Here is an 18,473-nt window from a genome sequence, read left to right as displayed (position 1 = left end):
TTTTCATAATGAAGGTCTGGTTTCCATCCTTACCCTCACCTCTACCCATGGGCTCTGGAAAAGGACAATAAGCCTGTTGTGAAGTGCTGTTTATGCTTCATGGAGCCTCACAACTGCTCTGGAGAATGAGAACCCTCATTACTCCATTCTGTGGATAAAAAAGCTAAGGCTCCCACAGACATGTTAACTCATCCAAGAATATCTCATGGAGATGCCTCACCCTCCTGCCACTCAGATCCTGCAAGCTGCTCTGTAAGTTTAAGAGAATGAACTCTGTCGAGTAGTGTGGAAAGCCTGAGGGCAGCCCACTTGTCGGCATGAGTTTGAGGCTGGAGCTGAGTCCACTGCTCTGCTACCAGATCTGACCTGATGTCCCAGGGCTCTGCTCAGCTTATCCATCTCCTGTGTTTTGAAAATAAGCATACGGCAAGGTAGCTAGTGAGACTGTAGCTGTGCTTCGAGCCTTTGCCGGGCGCCTAGCACCAGCAGCACCAGAGCAGTGCAATTCTAAGACTGTCGCGTCGTGTTAGTCCTGCAGTCTGCTGGGTTTTGACCTTGCCCAAAGCCTCGCCTGGGGCCAGTGTTCCAGTTCCTTACTGTCTCTTTTCCTCTTCTCTAAATCAACTCTATGCCATGAACTTCTTTTCCTTTTTCAAAGAGATTTATGTGTTTTCATTTTATGTGTACGACTACCTTGCCTGCATGTAAATATGTACACCACACACATTCTTGATGCCCACAGAGGGCCAGAAGAGGGACTGGGATCCCCTGGAGCTAGAGCTAAGGATGGTTGTGAGCCACAGTGTGGGGGCTGGGAACTGAACCCGGGCCTTTGAAGGAGCAGCAAGAGCTCTTAACCACTGAGCCATCTCTCTAGTCCCTGTCATGGGTTTCCTGAGAACACTTAATAAAATTCTCCACACAAAGAGCTTAGTCCACTGCCTAGAGTAACTTAAGTTCATGATCAACCAGCTCTTGGATCGCCAAATGTTATTAGTTCAAGTGTAAAGAAAATCAAGGTGGTTTGTCCAGACCACAGAGCTCAAAAGCAACAGAGCCTGAAGGGTAACCACACCTCACATTGGCTCTGTCTATGCCCAAGCTCATGGTTCTTCAATAGCAAGTGAACCGGACCTTCTCTCTTGGCAGCGGCAACACGGGAGAGCAGTGTGTACTGCCAGAAGATCTGCTCTTTCCTTTGGAGGCCAAACCTCGAGGAACGGGGTCTGGGTGGGCCAGGCCCTGAGTAAAGGTGACTCTCGGCGTCCCTTTCTGCCCTGGCCAGCAAGCACATGGGCAGCTGCATTCCCGGGCAGAGGGGAACGTCGTAAACTTGGGTCCTCTTGAGCAGGCACCCAGCACTCCCCGCGGTACCTCCTGGAGGTGTCAGCACATCATAAAGCATCCCTGCTTGGCACGGCAGCTGCTCCTGATGTTGTCAAGGGTTCAGAAACAACAAGACACATGGGCCTGCGCTAACTATGCCTGTGTGGCTCGGAATTTCAAGTTCTGAGGTCTCCATCAGAAAATATCCTGAGTCATTTTCCCAGGCCAACACAAACAGGCTTTGAGGAGAAGTGGTCCAAGCGTTCCTACCCACTTCAAACAGGCAAGAGCTCCCACCCGGGCTTTGGGCACCAGAAAAGTACAGCGTGTATTGTCCACAGCGCAAACAGCACACGGAGGTGGGCAGAAAGGTTTGGTGGGGAAATGTTCATGAGAACATTGAACTAGATGAGCAGGGCGCTGCCTTCAGAGGTAGTGGCCAGGGTCCCTGGCAGGAGGTGCAGAGCCGGACGTGGTCAGCATGGCTCTTTGCTGCTCCGGATACCGGCACTCCAGTGGAGAGACAGGGTGCTAGCCAGGGTTTGTGGTAAGTTTTATAAATTCCCATTTGTGTGCACAAAGCAGAGAATTCTCTGCAACAGGGCCTGTGGGTCAGGGATGGTCCTTGTCAGTGTGAGACCAGGTGCCAAAAGAACCAGGCAAAAGCCCGAAACAGTGGTTCTGATCCCATGCAGGATGTGGAGAAGTGACTGATGGGGAGAGAGAGAACTCCAAATTTGGCAAAGGAGAGCTGTATCCACTCCTTTTTCCACTCTCTAGCCTGCAGCTTCAACTAAGCTCCCTTCCCCCTTAGATCTTCATGTAAAGAATTAGATTGGTCCAATAAGGAGCTGGATATGCACACTTCGCACTTTGCTTGTGACCAGCACACAGGAGAAACACATTTAGTGTCTTAGTGAATGAGTGAACTAGTGACCAGCTGTGTTAAATGGAAATTAAAGTTCTGATAGGGACACTTTTGAGGGCAATCACTAAAGACCAGGCTTGTTTAAAGTCTCAGGTAGATGTCATTTATGAGTTTCTGAGCTCGTGGATGAAGCCAGGAGAGATCAACTGAAAGCCAACATCTGGCATTCTGACTTAAAACCTCCCAAATCTGCCAGGAGGTGGTGGTGCACGCCTTTACTTTCAGCACTAGGGAGGCAGAGGCAGGTGGATCTCTGTGAGTTCGAGGCCGGCCTGGTCTACAGAGTAAGGTCCAGGGCAGTCAGGGCTACACAGAGAAACACAGTTGCCTCCTCTGGCTGAATCTGACTGGACTTTGACAGAGAAAGAGTGACAGAAGGGATACCATGTGCTTCCCACAGCTGGACATCCTGGCCTCAGGGTTCCTGTCTAGTTAGCTGGGAGAAAGAAAGAAAGAGAGAGAGAGAGAGAGAGAGAGAGAGAGAGAGAGAGAGAGAGAGAGAGAGAGGAAGGAAGGAAGGAAGGAAGGAAGGAAGGAAGGAAGGAAGGAAGAAAGAAAGAAAGAAAGAAAGAAAGAAAGAAAGAAAGAAAGAAAGAAAGAAAGAAAGAAAGAAAGAAAGAAAGAAAGAAAGAAAGAAAGAAAAAGGAGGGAGGTAAGAAAGAAAGAAAAACAGGTGATTTGGAAAAAAAGCCACAGTATTCGGTCTGCAAAGAGACAATGAATTCCCCTTGGGAATGAGCACAAGGTTTGCAATAATGAGAAATGCCAGAGGAGCAAGAAGGATTCCGACCTGCTCTCATTCCTTTTGTGTGATGTGTGTTTGTGTGCATTTGCTAGCGTCTGAAGGTGGAAACACGGGCCATCGATCTTTCAATCGACTTATTGTCACAGTGCTGAGAATCAAGCCTCAAATATGCTGCAAATGTGCTCTACGCTAAGCTATAAGCTGTATGCCCAGTCTTTGGCAGCCCACTCTGGCCTCAAACATGCAGGGTTCCTGCCCTGGCCCCAGAATCTTGAGCTTGTAGGTGTGTACCCGCACACCCCACTAACCTTTCTTGCTTTTTAAAGATCCACACTTTAGTGTTATGATTTTCCTCTAAAACTGCTTCAGCTGCTTCCCACAAATTTCTTACATTTTTCCCCTTGTCAGAACATTTTCAATATTGCAAACACTCCTTTACTTCATGAGTTATTTGAAAGAATATCCTTAACAAAAATATTTATGGCTCTCCTATGTGTCTTTTTGATATCAATTACTAACAATCCTATTGATGTTAGGGAATTCACTCCATAATTTTCCACTTTTTAATTTTTGGAAATTTGGAAATATGTCCATCCCTCACTGCAGAGGTGCTCAGTTCTCTGGCTGGCATGGTACATCTGCTCCATGCTCTGCATCCCTGTTTTTGCCTTGTGTATCTTCTTCCAGCTTTTCATGAACAGTCAAGATTCTTACGTCCCTCTGACCAATGGGCAGCACTTGTATCATTAGGAAGTGACCTGTCCCATTTTGGGGGCTGTTATCCTCTCTGAAATCTGTTTACTGTGTTAAGCTGGCCTTTCAGGTTTCCTTTCATCCAGCGCTGTTCTTGCTTTAACCTGTTGCGAGCATTCATCACAGCTTTGGGTGTGAGTGCTTAGACATTTATACTTCATTGATCTGGCAGAGTTTTTAATGTGATCGAGTTTTAAAATCTTGCTTATTTTTCTCATCCATTCTTTCTTCTCATTTTCTTCTTTCCCTGTCTTTCTTCAAATTAATAAGCTTTATGATCCTTTTTTCTGTATTGCCGTAGTATATTTGTTATCCCTAAGATTAAAATAATTTTATTTAGCATTTGCAGTAAATCCATTCCAGTCTAGTTTAAAATGATTTTATGGTATATGATACAGCTTTAAGACAGTGTACTCCATTTCTTCTGTCTTGGCCTCTGCATTAAAAGAGTCAACAGTTCTATCCTTCTGTGTGCCGTAAACCAAACAACCTCTTAAAACCCACCCGCCTCTAAAGAGATTCTCTGAGTAAGGAAAGTGGTCTTTCTTCTCACACAGTTTCCACAGCCAATGGCACTCGGGTCTTTTCAGCTGATCTACATTTCCATCTTGTGCCACTCACTGCTTTCACACCTTTTTTACAGCGTAGATTTGCTTGTAATTGATTCTTTCACATTTTGAATGCCTGGGAAATCCTTTAGCTTATTTTCTCATTGGTAATATTTGGTACGTAGAGAAATATTACTCTATGTAACATTTCTTGTTCTGACTTTTTTTTTCTACACTGGGAATTGAACCCAGCATCTTCCATGCTCTAGACAAGAGCTCCACTACTGAGTCACTGAGTAACAGCTGCAACTGTTTTTGTTTGTTTTGTTGTTTTATTTTTCGAGACAGGGTTTCTCTGTGTAGCTCTAGCTGTCCTGGAACTAGCTCCACAGACCAGGCTGGCCTCGAGCTCACAGAGATCCACCTGCCTCTGCCTCCTGGGTGCTGGGATTAAAGCTATGCACCACTATCACCGGGCAACTTTTTCTGTTTTTATTGTGAGATGGGGGATCACAGAATTACTCTGGCTGGCCTCAAACTCACCACGTCATCAGGAAGGTCTTGAACTTATGATCTGCCTACCTCATCGGCCGGATAGCAGAGCTTACAGGCCTATTCCATCAGATCTGGCTTCTGTTGGTTTGTTTTCTCTTTTTAACAGCTATTAAGCAAATTAAGTAGCTTGGTGTAGTTTTCTCTGTGCTTCATGTTCAGATCTGCAGGTTTGTATAGTTCTTCGAAGAAAAACCAAAGCGGCCACCACGTTCCCAAGCCCTCCTTGTCTCTCCTCTTCCAGTGACTCCAGTTGAAGCTGTTCAGCATTCTGGTGCTGTGCTCTGTTGATTTTTCTTCAGTTTCATTTTGTTGTGTTTCTCTTAGGATTGCCCCATAGCCATGCTTCAAGTTCATGGCGTCCACCTACAACATCTAATCTCCTGACGATCCCACACCGTACACTCTTCTGACTCCCACCGTCTTAAGTTCTGAGAGTCTCACTTTGGATGTTGAATACAAAACAAACCACAGGAAGATGAGTGGAGAACCATCAGTAACAGTGTCTGCTGCTGGGTCAAATTTTCCCAACAGTAGGCTGTTTAAACTGTGTGAATATTTCTGTCTTCTGAGTTTCTGTGGGTTATAAACTGGGCAGTGGCTTAATGGCTTGAGTCTTTCCTGAGTCTTGAAGCAGGATGCTGCCCATCTAGATGTCATCTGAAGGCTTTCCCAGGGTTGCACCACTCGCTGGCAGGTTGGTGCTGGGTGACATCAGGATGCCTCAGTTTCTTGGAGATCTGTCTCCCGAGATGCCTGAGTGTCCTCACAAGGTGGCTGCCTTCCCTCAGAGTGAGTAACAACTCCGGGTCTAAAAAAGCAGAAGGGGTGGGTTATAGTGCCCAGCATTTTTTTCTATACTTTGCGGCACTGCAGACCAGTTCAGACCTGGTCTGAGAAGAGATTATCCGAATGCGAGGGTGCCAGGGGAAGAGGATCTTTGGTGACCTTAAATGTATTGACATAGATGAGAGTGATAGGGATGGAGAAAATTGGTCAAATTGGACACACAAGTATGGCTACCAGAATTTAGAGTCAGGGCATTAGCGAGTTTGGAAAAAAAAGAGGAGTCAAGAATGATGGTCTGGTCTGCATCGGTGAAAGGATGAAGATGCATTTATGGAGGTGATAATGGCCCTGGGAAGAGGACCAGGCAGAAAACTGGAGCGTCAGCTTTTGATATACTGAGGAGAAATATCAGGTAAGCAGCTGTCTGTAGAAGCCCTGAGTCCAGGAGACGAGCTATAAATAGCATTACAGCTCTGAAGGGAAAGGAGAAACCCAAACCATGAGTTAAACTGAAAGGAGAAACAGCTCATGGGACATTCTTCACGAGCCTGGAAAGGGGGGTGGGATCAATGAAGTGCTAAAACCAGGAGTCCGAGGCCTTTGAAGGAGAAAGAAACAGCAGAGTGAGTCTGTGGGGTGGCGGCACAGAGACTGTAGGTGAACTTGACCAAAGCCGTTCCAGAGCGTGGCGGGTGCTCAGGAGAGACCTGCAGGAACAGGCATGGTGGGACCTGCTGCGAAAATGGAGGCAGAAGAGCAACAATTAAACGTCATCCTCATTACATAGAGAGTTCACAGTACACAAGACCCTGGAAAGAGAAAGTGGGCTTTGGACTTTGTTGGATAGAGGATCAAGGAAATGGAACAGAGAAAAAGAAGCCAAAACCCAGGGTACTTTGCCACAGAATGGAAGAAAGCGGCAGCCTGTACGCCAATAGAGTTATCGTTACCGTCTTTATTTAAACTTGCTTAGCTATGACCTCCACTGTTCAAACATCTGTTGCCTTTGTTACCATCTCTCTGTCTCTGTCTCTCTGTCTGTCTCTCTGTCTCTCTCTCTCTTTTTGGTTTTTTCAAGACAGGGTTTCTCTGTGTAGCTTTGTGCCTTTCCTGAAACTTACTTGGTAGTCCAGGCTGGCCTCGAACTCACAGAGATCCGCCTGGCTCTGCCTCCCAAGTGCTGGGATTAAAGGCGTGTGCCACCACCGCCCGGCTGTTACCCTCTCTTTATATAACATTTCTTGAGTCTCTCATTAAGGATTAATACGGAACTCAAGTCTACCACCCTTTGCTCTTCCTATGCTTTCCAAACTCTGATGTTGAGTGTTGTTTCTAGCTGTTTCTGTGTTTGTTTTTTAAATGTAACTGGAATGTTACAATTTATTGTATGACACCTTTAAAGTTTTTTTTAAGATTTTATTTATTTATTACGTATATAGTTTTCTGCCTGCACAGTAGAAGAGGGCACCGCATCTCATTATAGATGGTTGTGAGCCACCATGTGGTTGCTGGGATTTGAACTCAGGACCTCTGGAAGAGCAGCCAATACTCTTAACCTCTGAGCCATATCTCCAGTCCCTGAGTCAGGGTCTCACTGTGTAACTCTGGCTGACCTGGAACTCTGTACAGAACAGGATGCCCTTGAACTCACAGAGATCTGCCTGTCTCTGCCCCCCGAGTGCTGGGATTAAAGGCATGCACCATCCTGCCCGACTCTATATCCGTCTCATCCATCCACCTTCCCAGCTGTAAATAACTCGCCTAGACCTCAGTCTCCTGCTCCATCAGTTTTCATTTTGTTAACCTCATCCTTTGCAAGTTTGAACTCTGACACTCTTCCTTTCTGCCCATCTGTCTTCCTTTCACACCTAACATTGGTTTCTTTTGCTTGTTGATAGACAGAATCCAATAGATGAATGTACATCTAGATCGCTGTGACTGGATGAGTATTATTCATGTTGGGACATGCCCTATGTGGAAGTTATCTCTTCTAAAGTTCACTCATCCAGTTGATTGTGTATTTTAATTCACCCCACGTTTGTTTACTAAGTGCCTGTAAGCTGCCAATCACTGTGCTAGCCTCTGGGGCTGCAGTGTGAGGAAGAGGATGATGAAAAAGAAAGACAGATGGCGCTGCCTGTGCAGGGCGGAAGGCACAGAGCTCTGGGTGGAGAAAACACGACAGAGGAAGGTGAAGTGGGGGTGGGCTATGAGGTTTCCTTTGCTCAAGATATGCCCAGTGTCTCAGTTTGCTTCCTGTTGCCTCTGGATCAAGATGTAGGACTCTCAGCTCCTTCTCCGGCACCATGTCTGCCTGCACGCCACCATGTCACACCATGGTGATAATGGACTAAACTTCTAAAACTGTAAGCCACCCCAATTAAATGTCTTCCTTTATAGAGTTGCCATGGTCATGGTGTCTCTTCACAGCAATAGGAATGTTAACTAAGACACTTCCCAGCCTTCCTACCCGAGGAGGAATCTGGTGCCTAAGCCATTACTTCTTTGGAGGGCAATGCGAGCGGACTGGTGGAGGCGACAGAGGACAAGCTCTTTCTTATCCACCAGACTGATTTTACAGCTGATTCAGTGGTGAGAAACTTCTTAAAGATATCACAAATGGCGTTGGAGCAGTAAGATTGGGGGAAGGGGGCTAGGAAGAAGACTGGTCCCTGGACCTTTAAACACTTAACCTGCTTCAACTCACAGAAAATAAGCTGTAATGCCAGAAATCAATTTCTCATAATAAAAATGCTTTTGAGTGTTCACTGGTCTGGAACCATATCTCCTTCAGGCCTCAATCACTGTACCTTGAAAGAGCTTTAAAAATTGCTTTGAAGAAAGCGATTATAGCAGGTAGTTAAAGGAAACTCCATTAACCCGGGGCATACTGCTTGCTTACATTTCAAAGGTTTTGGGTGCTGTAAACTCAAATTCTCACCACTGGGGGCTCTGTAACAGGACCCCAGAGAAGGAGTGCTATACAGACCTGTGTTCCTTCCTACCGGAAATAATGCCGTCCTGGACAGAAGGCTTCCAACGATGGTCTCCAGGCTTTGGAAGTTAGTTGCTACTGTGTCACGTAATGCCTTAGACTAGGTAATTTATACACGGAAGCTTGCTCTCACAGTTCCAGAACCGGAAAAGCCCAAGACAGAAGTGCCAGTAGACTTGGTGTCTAGTGAAAGCATGTGTGAAGGTGTCCCTTGTTTCCTCTTCATGAGGCAGAGGGACACACCCTGAGTCCTCATGCTGTAGGGGCACAGAAAAGGCTTGAAAGGGAGACATCAGTAGTTATCTTGAGAGACGCTCCCGTCCCCCCTCTTCCTCTAAAGGTATTTGCTGACCAGTTGTTTTAGAACTGACCAGAAGTTGAACTCATGGGAAGATAAGGCTGGAACAATAAATCTATGTATCCTGGACTTGATAAAACAGGATATGGGGAGTAATGGACTCAACTGACCAGAAATTATGAACTTATGGGAAAATAGGACTGGAACAATAAATCTGAATGTATATATCCTGGGCTCGGCAAAAGCAGGACATAGGGAGTGAAAAATTTATGTCTCTGCAGATACCCTGAATCCTTTAGCCATCAGTAGCCACATGCTTATAGTTCAGCCAGTAACTTCAAAGAACTACCTCATCCCAGCCCCCCATCCAATCCCAAGATATGTAACCCTCTGCATGTAAACCTTTCCTATATAAGCCCCTTGAAGTGAGTGCTCAGGACCATCCTTCTCCACCTGCTGTGTCGAGTGTTGGACCCAGACAGAGCCGGGGCTTGCTTTGTTATTAAAAACCTCTGTGTGCTTGCATTGACTATCAGCTCTGTGGTGGTCTTGTTTGGGGGTCTTGAGATCTGGGCACCACAGGCTAAACAGGCTCCCTCAGACTATTTTACAAGGACATTAATCTCATTCATGAAGATGGAGCCCTTCAGACATGATCATGATCATAATGCTATTGCACTGAGGATTAAGTGCCCAAATGAACATTGGAGGGACACAAACATTCAAACCACGGCAGGCGGCTTGAAAGCCTGCCCCACCCCACCCCTGTGGCCGCTCCTGCAGGCAGCTTACACAGACAGTGGCCAGCCTTCCAGGATGGGAAGGCAGCAGATGAGCTCTGTGACTTGCTCAGCTTGTTGCCTCAGTAGCATGTTCAGGTACAAAGAGAGGAACCAGGCAGACCCCCAGTTGAGGAGGTAAAGTGGGGAGTCAGGGGAGCTACAGGGGGCTAGAGTTTGCAAAACATGATATAATATCAGAGAGAGGTGTACAGAATCCCAGAGACTGGCAGAGGGGCCTTTGGTGTCCCAGCAGGATACTGATAGTGGGTGAGTGTGTGTGAAGAAGCTCTACATGGCTAAAGAAAGACTCACGCGGAAGGATTAGAGAACTGCAACTATCAGTCAGAATAGAAAACTCACATAGTATACAGCATTGGCTAGTGTACTAAGAAGGGTCTTACTGTAGATTCAGAAGAATCGATTATGGACAAATGTTGTTCTATTCTAGTATAAATCTAACACTTAAAAGCAAGACCTCCAGGCATTAGACTATGTCCAAATAATTAGACTATGTCCAAATAATTTGGTCCCAGAATAAAGTTCAAAATATTGATAGGAGTGCAGAAGTATCTAACAATGAGGAAAGTAAAACCAATAGAATTTGGCTTCAACTTAAAAATCACCAACTATACAGAAGAGCAGAGAAATGAGACTTGTACAAGTGCACAGACTTCAGAGTTAATACTTAAAAATCAGCTAATATAACTATAGTTCAATATTTTAAAAAATGTTGAGTCAAAATCATGGACGATGTAAAAGAGACAACAAACACTTATAAAAACAAACAAACAATCCCTAAAGCCCCAAATGAGAAATGCAGTGGATGGGATTCCTGGCTGGAGAGAAGATCAGATAATAAAGATGTCACAACAGAAGCCATTTCATGTGAAAACACAGAGAAAAAAAGTACATTAAGAAATGGGGAGACAGGTCCGGCGGCAGTGGCTGACAGGGACATTTAGGCCCAGCGGCAGCTGGCAGAGACATTCAGGCCCAGCGGCGGCCCACAGAGGTGGACAGGCCCTGCGGCAGAGATAAACAGACGGAGGTGGACAGGACTGGCGGCGGCGGCCGACAGAGACATTCAGGCCTGGCGGCGGCCCACAGAGGTGAACGGGCCACGCAGTGGAGACAGGCGGACGCAGGTCGGCAACTTGCAACTTGCGGAGGTGGAGGGCCCGGTGGCAGCGGCCGACAGGGACATACAGGCCCAGCGACAACCAGCAGAGACATACAGGCCCGGTGGCAGTTCGCAGGGGTGGATGGGCCCGGCAGCAGTGACAAGCAGAGGTGGGTAGGCCCACGGCGGCAGCCGTCAGAGACATACAGGCCCATTGGCTGCCCGCAGAGGCAGACAGACCCAGTGGCAGCTGACAGGGACATACAGGCCCAGCGGTGGAGACAAGTGGACGCAGGTGGGCCTGTGGTGGCGGGCCACAGGGGTGAACAGGCCCGGGGACGGAGAGGGGCAGACAGAGCTTGGAGCGGGGACGCCCCTAGCCCCAACACCTGGGGAAGAGGCTATCTCCGTGGGTCGGAACCAGGGCGAGTCTGGACACTACGTCTGGGGACAACCCAGGGTCCAACTGCTGATCCTGTGAAACCCAACAACTTGGAGGTGTTGGTGAGACTACCCTGCTCAGCTGACACCCATCTGGGAGAGGATTCAGATGCCTACAGTTTGAAGTCTGAAGAAACAAGATCAGCAGAGGAGTTAACAAATGAACAAAACGTGACCTGGGAACACAGAAGAAGGCGCTACCCAGTCACCAAAGCAGATCACGAGAATCATAAGTATATAATTCACCGACTGAAATCAGCTGTCCCTGAAGAAATAGCCCAATAGCACCAATTTAACCAAGAACCCCTACTAAACCAAGACTAAAAATTAGAACAAGAGAGGCACTCTCAGACACAGACACCACCTGCACTGCACAGAGGAAAAGATGAGTAGACGCCAGTGCAAAAATACAGGCAACAACATAAAGACCTATATGGCAACATCAGAACCTAGTGATTCTACACCTGCAAGACCTAAACATACCATGACAGAAGAAACAGAAGAGATCAACCCTAAAAATGACTTTAAGAAGATGATAGAGGCCCTTAAAGAAGAAATAAAACATTCCCTCATTGAGGAAATAAAAACTTTCCTTAAAGAGGAAATGAAAAACTACCTTAAAGAGGAAATAAAAACTTTCCTTAAAGAGGAAATGAAAAACTCTATTAAAGAGGAAATAAAAACTTCCCTTAAAGAGGAAATGAGAAACTCCCTTAAAGAAATGGAAGAAAAAACGAACAAAAAATGGGAAGAAATCAAATCAAGCCAAGAAAAAGCAATTAAACAGATGAAAGAAACATTCCAAGATCTGAAAAATGAATTTGAGACAATAAAGAAAACACATGCTGAGGGAATGCTGGAAATAGAAATCCTGACTAAACGAACAGGAACTACAGAAACGAGCATAACCAAACGATTGCAAGAGATGGAACAGAGAATCTCTGACACTGAAGATATGATAGAGAAAATAGATTCGTCAGTCAAAGAAAACACTAAAGACAAAAAAGTCATAACACAAAACGTCCAGGAAATTTGGGACACAATGAAAAGACCAAACCTAAGAATAATAGGGATAGAAGAAGGAGAAGAATACCAACTCAAAGGCACAGAAAATATATTCAACAAAATCATAGAAGAAAACTTTCCTAACCTAAAGAAAGAAATACATATGAAGATACAAGAAGCTTACAGAACACCGAATAGGCTGGATCCAAAAAAAAGGTCCCCTCGCCACATAATAATCAAAACACTAAACACACAGAACAAAGAAAAAATATTAAGAGCCGCAAAGGAAAAAGACCAAGTAACATATAAAGGTAAACCCATCAGAATAACACCAGACTACTCAATAGAGACTATGAAAGCTAGAAGATCATGGACAAATCTCATGCAGACACTAAGAGACCATGGATGCCAACCCAGACTATTATACCCAGCAAAACTCTTAATCACCATAGGCGGAGTAAACAAAATATTCCAGGATAAAACCAGATTTAATCAATACCTGTCTACAAACCCAGCCCTACAGAAAGCACTAGAAGGGAAAATTCAACCCAAAGAATCTAAACACATCCATGAAAAATCAAGCAATAGATAATCCCACACCAACATACACCACAGAAGAAACAAGCTGGTGTAGATATCCTAATATCTAGAGAAAAAGGATGTTTCAAAAGAGAAGAAGTCTCATGGCAATGCCTCAGTGGTCCAGGTAACTACCAGAACTCGGAAAAGTTGGTTGAACTTGGGATTGACTGGGAGGCCAAAGATTTAAAAAGCAGAAGATTCTCTCAAGACACAAGTTGTGTGATAATAGTGTGTTTTGTGTGTGTGAATGAGAATTTGTAAATGTTGAATTCTAGGCTTCGACAATCATTGTCAGGGCAGATTAAGCTGCAAGTATTTATGCTTTAAAACTTAAATTATAAAGCTAGTTACGTCTTTCTAACAACTAGTTTTAATGTTTATGAGCATATTTTACCTACATTACCTTTTCAGGATGTTGAGAAAGATGCATCACAAGCAAAGGCTGGAGGCTGGGGGCTAGATGGTTTTGAGGAAGAGGTCTTGGTGGACTCTTTCATAGAGCAAAGGGAAGCAATGCCTTCTGGGAAATGAGCTAAGTTTTAATCTAGTCTTTAGGATTAGAAGTCAAAAACAAAAATATTAAGGAAAGGAAAACCTAATTGATCTTTGAAGTATTGTTATATGGAATTGAGTGGGACTTTTGAGGCCTTTCTTCCAGAAAACAAGGACTTGGTTGTCAGGCCTATATTAGGCCTAAACCTTGGTGCCATGTAGTTGTACTTAAATCATTTCAATGGAAAGTGTCTTAGTGATTGGAACTTCTAGTGCAGTTTGGAGTTCTTCCATTTGAAAAATGTGATATTTGCATGGGATTGTTTGAATCTTGTTTTCTAGTCCCTCCCCATCACCACCCTCAGAGTCTGAAGGTAGATTTTTCTCTTGATAAAGGAACAAAAAAGGTGAACATCTTGTTTGTAAATAGGTATCTAGTAACTAGTGGTAAACTTGAAATGGTAGAATTCTTTAAAGCCTAATTCTAGATAGCCTTAAGAAAATATATCTTAATTACTTTTGAACCTGTATTCACCTTGTTTTTTTCAAATATCTTAAGTTATATTTTCTTTTTCAGAGCTGCTTCTTATTTGGGGCTACTTTTTTTTTTTTTGAGGCGTAATTCATAAAAGGGTATATTGTTTTGATGAGACTTTTTACAACTGTGGCTGGATGTCTTTCTTTAGTCTTCCAAGAAGGGCCATTTTACTTTTTTAGAGTTACTTTTTAAAGTCATGAGGTCAACAACTTGGACTACTATGCATGTAAGTGCTAATGCAAATTAAAGCCCAAGTTGACCTCCAGCAGCCGTTCATTCTATGTTGACAGTGAGAGAACACTTTACCTGTTAGGATACTGTTACTCGTGGACTGAAATGCTGAAGAAACTCCTCCCCCTATTTTGTTTTTTTGCAAAACTCAAGGTATATTCTAGGGTTTCCTGGTTGACCTCAACAGATAAACTGAGATGATAGTCTTAGTTCAGAAATGATCTGAATGTAGATTTACAGTCTACGTGTACAGCTGGCTAAGTGAGATCGCTTTCACAGTTCTGCATGTATCCCATCGGCTCCCCATTAGTCACTGAACTCTTAAAACTGGTATTGTAACATTATTACAATGTTTTGCACCAATTTTATAAACTTTACAGTGCAATATGTGTTCCTTTTCTGAGGCAAACCAAAGGTATATTTCTCAAGGTTCTGCTGCTATCAGCAGGGTTGATGGAGGATTTTTTATACATTTGTAATAGATAGAAATAAACCAGAAAAAAAGAAGAAAAAAAAAGTGGTGGAGGAAAAGGTGAACACTGCAAGAATACTCAAAAGGGCTGAGAGTTGCAAACGCCAAGATTGGCTTTGCATAGTAAATGGAATAGAACAGCTCTGAACTATAGCTTACTTTTCCTGGTTTGGTCTGACAGAATGATTGAATGCTTTTGTACAAAAATCAGAGCCTTAAAAACAAGGATTTGGTGAGATTGTAAAATGGTGTGCCACTTTGGCAAAACAGTCTGGTGGTTGGTCAAAATGCAAAACATTGTTACTCTGTTACTCAACAATTCTACCCTTAGGAATATAACCTCAAACTACTGAAAATGTGCACCTATGAAACATGTACATGAAGGTTTACAGCAGTGTGTTGCTAATAGTATAAAAGTTAAAACAACTCAAATAGCTATCAAATACTGGAGAGAAATAAAATGTGGCTTATTCATACAATAGAATATTATTAAGACATAAAAATGAATGAGAAACTGACAGATTAAATGACTTTGGTGAACCTTCATAATTTCATTTGTAGATCTTTCCATTTCTAATTTATAAATACATTTGGGGTTATAAATTATAAATGTACTGCCTCCTGTCAACATTGTATACTTCTATTTGATGATTTCTGTGTCAAACATTATATGGAAATGTTTCCAAGTATTTTCTGTATTAACTGTGAATGAATAGAACAAAATAAATTGCCTGTGATGGGGAAAAAAAAATAAAAAATAAAAAATAAAAAAAAAGAAAAAAAAAAAAAAGAAAAAAAAAAAAAAGAAATGGGGGTTGGGAAAATAGCTCACAATTAAGAGCGTGCATTGCTCTTGCAGAAAACCAGAGTTCGATTCCCAGCACCCACACAGGGCCGCTCACAACCACCTGTAACTACAGCCCAGGGGAAGCAGATGCCCCTTCTGGTCTCTTGGGACAGTTTCTGCATACAATGATGGGTCAGAGGCTTCCTTCTTGTAACCTTGTGAAGGGAATCAGAACAAGGAAAAAAGAAATTAGAATCTATTCCAAAGACAGAAAAAGAGGCAGAACTTTCTGAAGAACACAGATCATACAAGGATACCTGGGGAATGTGGAAGAAGGCCACACACCTATGGGGAGTAATTCCAGCAGCCGGCGAGATGCTTCCAAGCCTGACAGCCCCAGGCTGGTCCCATGAACCCACATGGTGATAGGAGACAACCAGCTCTTGCAAGTTGTCCTCTGACCTCCACACAAATCTCTTGCCAGCAACCTTGAAAACCAGTAAAGCCAAGGAAGAGATATTTCAGATCCTGAGGTAAGTGACCCCAGCTGAGGGTTTAAAATTGATGGAGAGATAAGGACATTTCAAGATAAGCAGAAACTAAGGCAGTTCAGTGACCATGCCAGCATTGCAGAAGATACTTACAGGAACACTGCATCAGGGGAAGGTGAACAGTCTCAGTCGTGAGACCACAGGGAAGGACATAGTCAGTGGGAGAACATTCCAACCAGGTGAGGGAAGAAGGAATTCATCATGCTCAATGCAATGAACCAAACAAAGCCAATCCAGCCAGCCAGAAAAACAATCAGCAAGATGATGAGGATGGGCAAACTCCTCTCAAAATTACATTAAATATGAGTGGCCTAAACTCGTCAATAAGGAAGTTCAGACTGGTGAGTAGTTCAAAATAATAGGTACTCCAAGAAATGCACTTTACTCACGAAGACACTATCAGAAAGTCAAAGGAAGGAAGGTCATCTATCAGGCAAATAGAAGCAAAAGGAAAGCTGATATGGATATTCTGGTATTTGATAATGGAGAATTCAAGCAAAAATCAATCAGAAGAGATAAGAAAGACCAGCACATGTCACTAAATGGAAGAATTCATCAAGAGGATATAACAATCTTATATAGCTACTGAATGTGGATATAATAATCTAAAATATCCAGCGAATGTGGATATAACTATCTAAAACATCCATCGAATGTTGGGGCTCCAAATTTCAATAGCCAAATGTCAATGAGCACAAAAAGTCAGATATATCCTGATAAACAAATAGTGGGTGACGTCAACACCTGCTGTCACTTTAGATGGATTATCCAAACTGAAAACCAGCAAGTAGGTCTCAGAGTTAAACCATACACCATAAGTCAAATGGATTTAACCGATATCTACAGATTATTCCATCCAAAAGTAGACTACACATTCTTCTCAGCACCTTCAGACAACCATCTCTCAAATACCCCATATTCTAGGCCACAAAGCAAGTCTGACCCAAACCAAAAGAATTTAAGCAAACTTTTGTATCTTATGCTATTGACATAGCAATAAAAAAACTCCAAAAACTGTGTGAAAGCTTGGAGACTGAACAATATAGGCTTCTTCATTGAAGAAATCAGGAAGGGAATTTAAAACCCCTGGAATCAAATGAAAATAATCAGAACATTTGGGAAACAGCCAAGACACTTCTAAGAAGAAAGCTTACAGTGATAAGAGCTTGTGTTAAGAAAACTGGGAGGAAGCCAAGTGTGGTGGTACATGCCTTTAATCCCAGCACTCAACAGAGCATTAAGGCAGAGACAGGCAGATCTCTGAGTTTGAGGCCAGCCTGGCTTACAAAGTGAGTTCTAGGACAGCCAGGGCCACACAGAGAAAAAAATAATGATCTCAAACAACTTAATGATGCACCTGATGTCATTATAAAGCTGAAAACAACCCAAACCCTGAAGTAGTAGGTGACAAAATATAATAAATATTGAGCCAGAAATTGATAAAACAGAGACTAAAATAACAACACATAGAACCAATCAAAAGACTTCTTAAAAAAAAATAAGATCAACACCTCAACAAATTAACAAAAGAAAGAGAACATCCAAATTAATAAAATTAGAAACAACAACCCTGAGTCTTCTAATCCATGGATATGGTATGATCCTCCATATATTTAGGCCTTTGTTTCTCTCATGAATTTTATAATTTTATACAAATGTAAACAATATTCTTCCAAAGCTTTGTTCACTTTGTGCTTTTTGCTGTTATGCATATTTTTATGTACAGGTGGTCTATTCAGTGACCTTTGGAATTTTTATACAGATGATAATAGTTTGTCTGCAGACTCCATGTTTACCATGGGCAAAGGCTTTTTTCCTTCTTTTTTTATTTTTTGCAGATAGTAATGATTTTCCTTCTTTTGAAAATGTTAACTTTATTTGCTAACCTTTCTACACTGTTTAAAACATACAGCACAATACCTAGAAGTGTGAAGATAGACAACTTTGCCCATACCCACTTCTTAGGAAGAAAATTTTCAATATTTTACTATTATGTATACTACTTGATGAGGTTTCTTTTTAAAAATTAAAACACTATCTAATTAAGGACATTTTTTTCTATTACTAATAGAGTAGTTTTTGCACATGCGTGTATCTCTCTTTCTCTCTCTCTCTCTCTCTCTCTCTCTCTCTCTCTCTCTCTCTCTCTGTGTGTGTGTGTGTGTGTGTGTGTGTGTGTGTGTGTGTGTGTGTGTGTGACAGAGTTTGACATCAGGTGTCTTCCCTGACAGCTCTCCATCTTCTGTGTTGAGGCAGGGTCTCTCACTTGAGTCCAGACCTCACTGATTGGTGAGTATGTCTAGCCAGCTTTGTTCCAGGGACTCTGTTACCCTTCCCAGGAGCTTAGATTACAGACTGGCTGCCAGGCTTGCCCATCTATAAAGGGCACTTTTAGGAATCATGAATGTCTATTGACTCTCATTAAAATGGCTTCTGCGTCAGCTTAGGTGAAGCAATGGTCTTCTCCTTCATTCTGGCAACATGATGGACTGCAGTGATTTTTGATGTGAAGCTACTGTTTCATTCCTGGAACAGATC

This window comes from Peromyscus maniculatus, chromosome 8, assembly GCF_049852395.1.
Source record: "Peromyscus maniculatus bairdii isolate BWxNUB_F1_BW_parent chromosome 8, HU_Pman_BW_mat_3.1, whole genome shotgun sequence".
Taxonomy (NCBI): Eukaryota; Metazoa; Chordata; class Mammalia; order Rodentia; family Cricetidae; genus Peromyscus; species Peromyscus maniculatus.
This window is presented reverse-complemented; position numbering follows the sequence as displayed.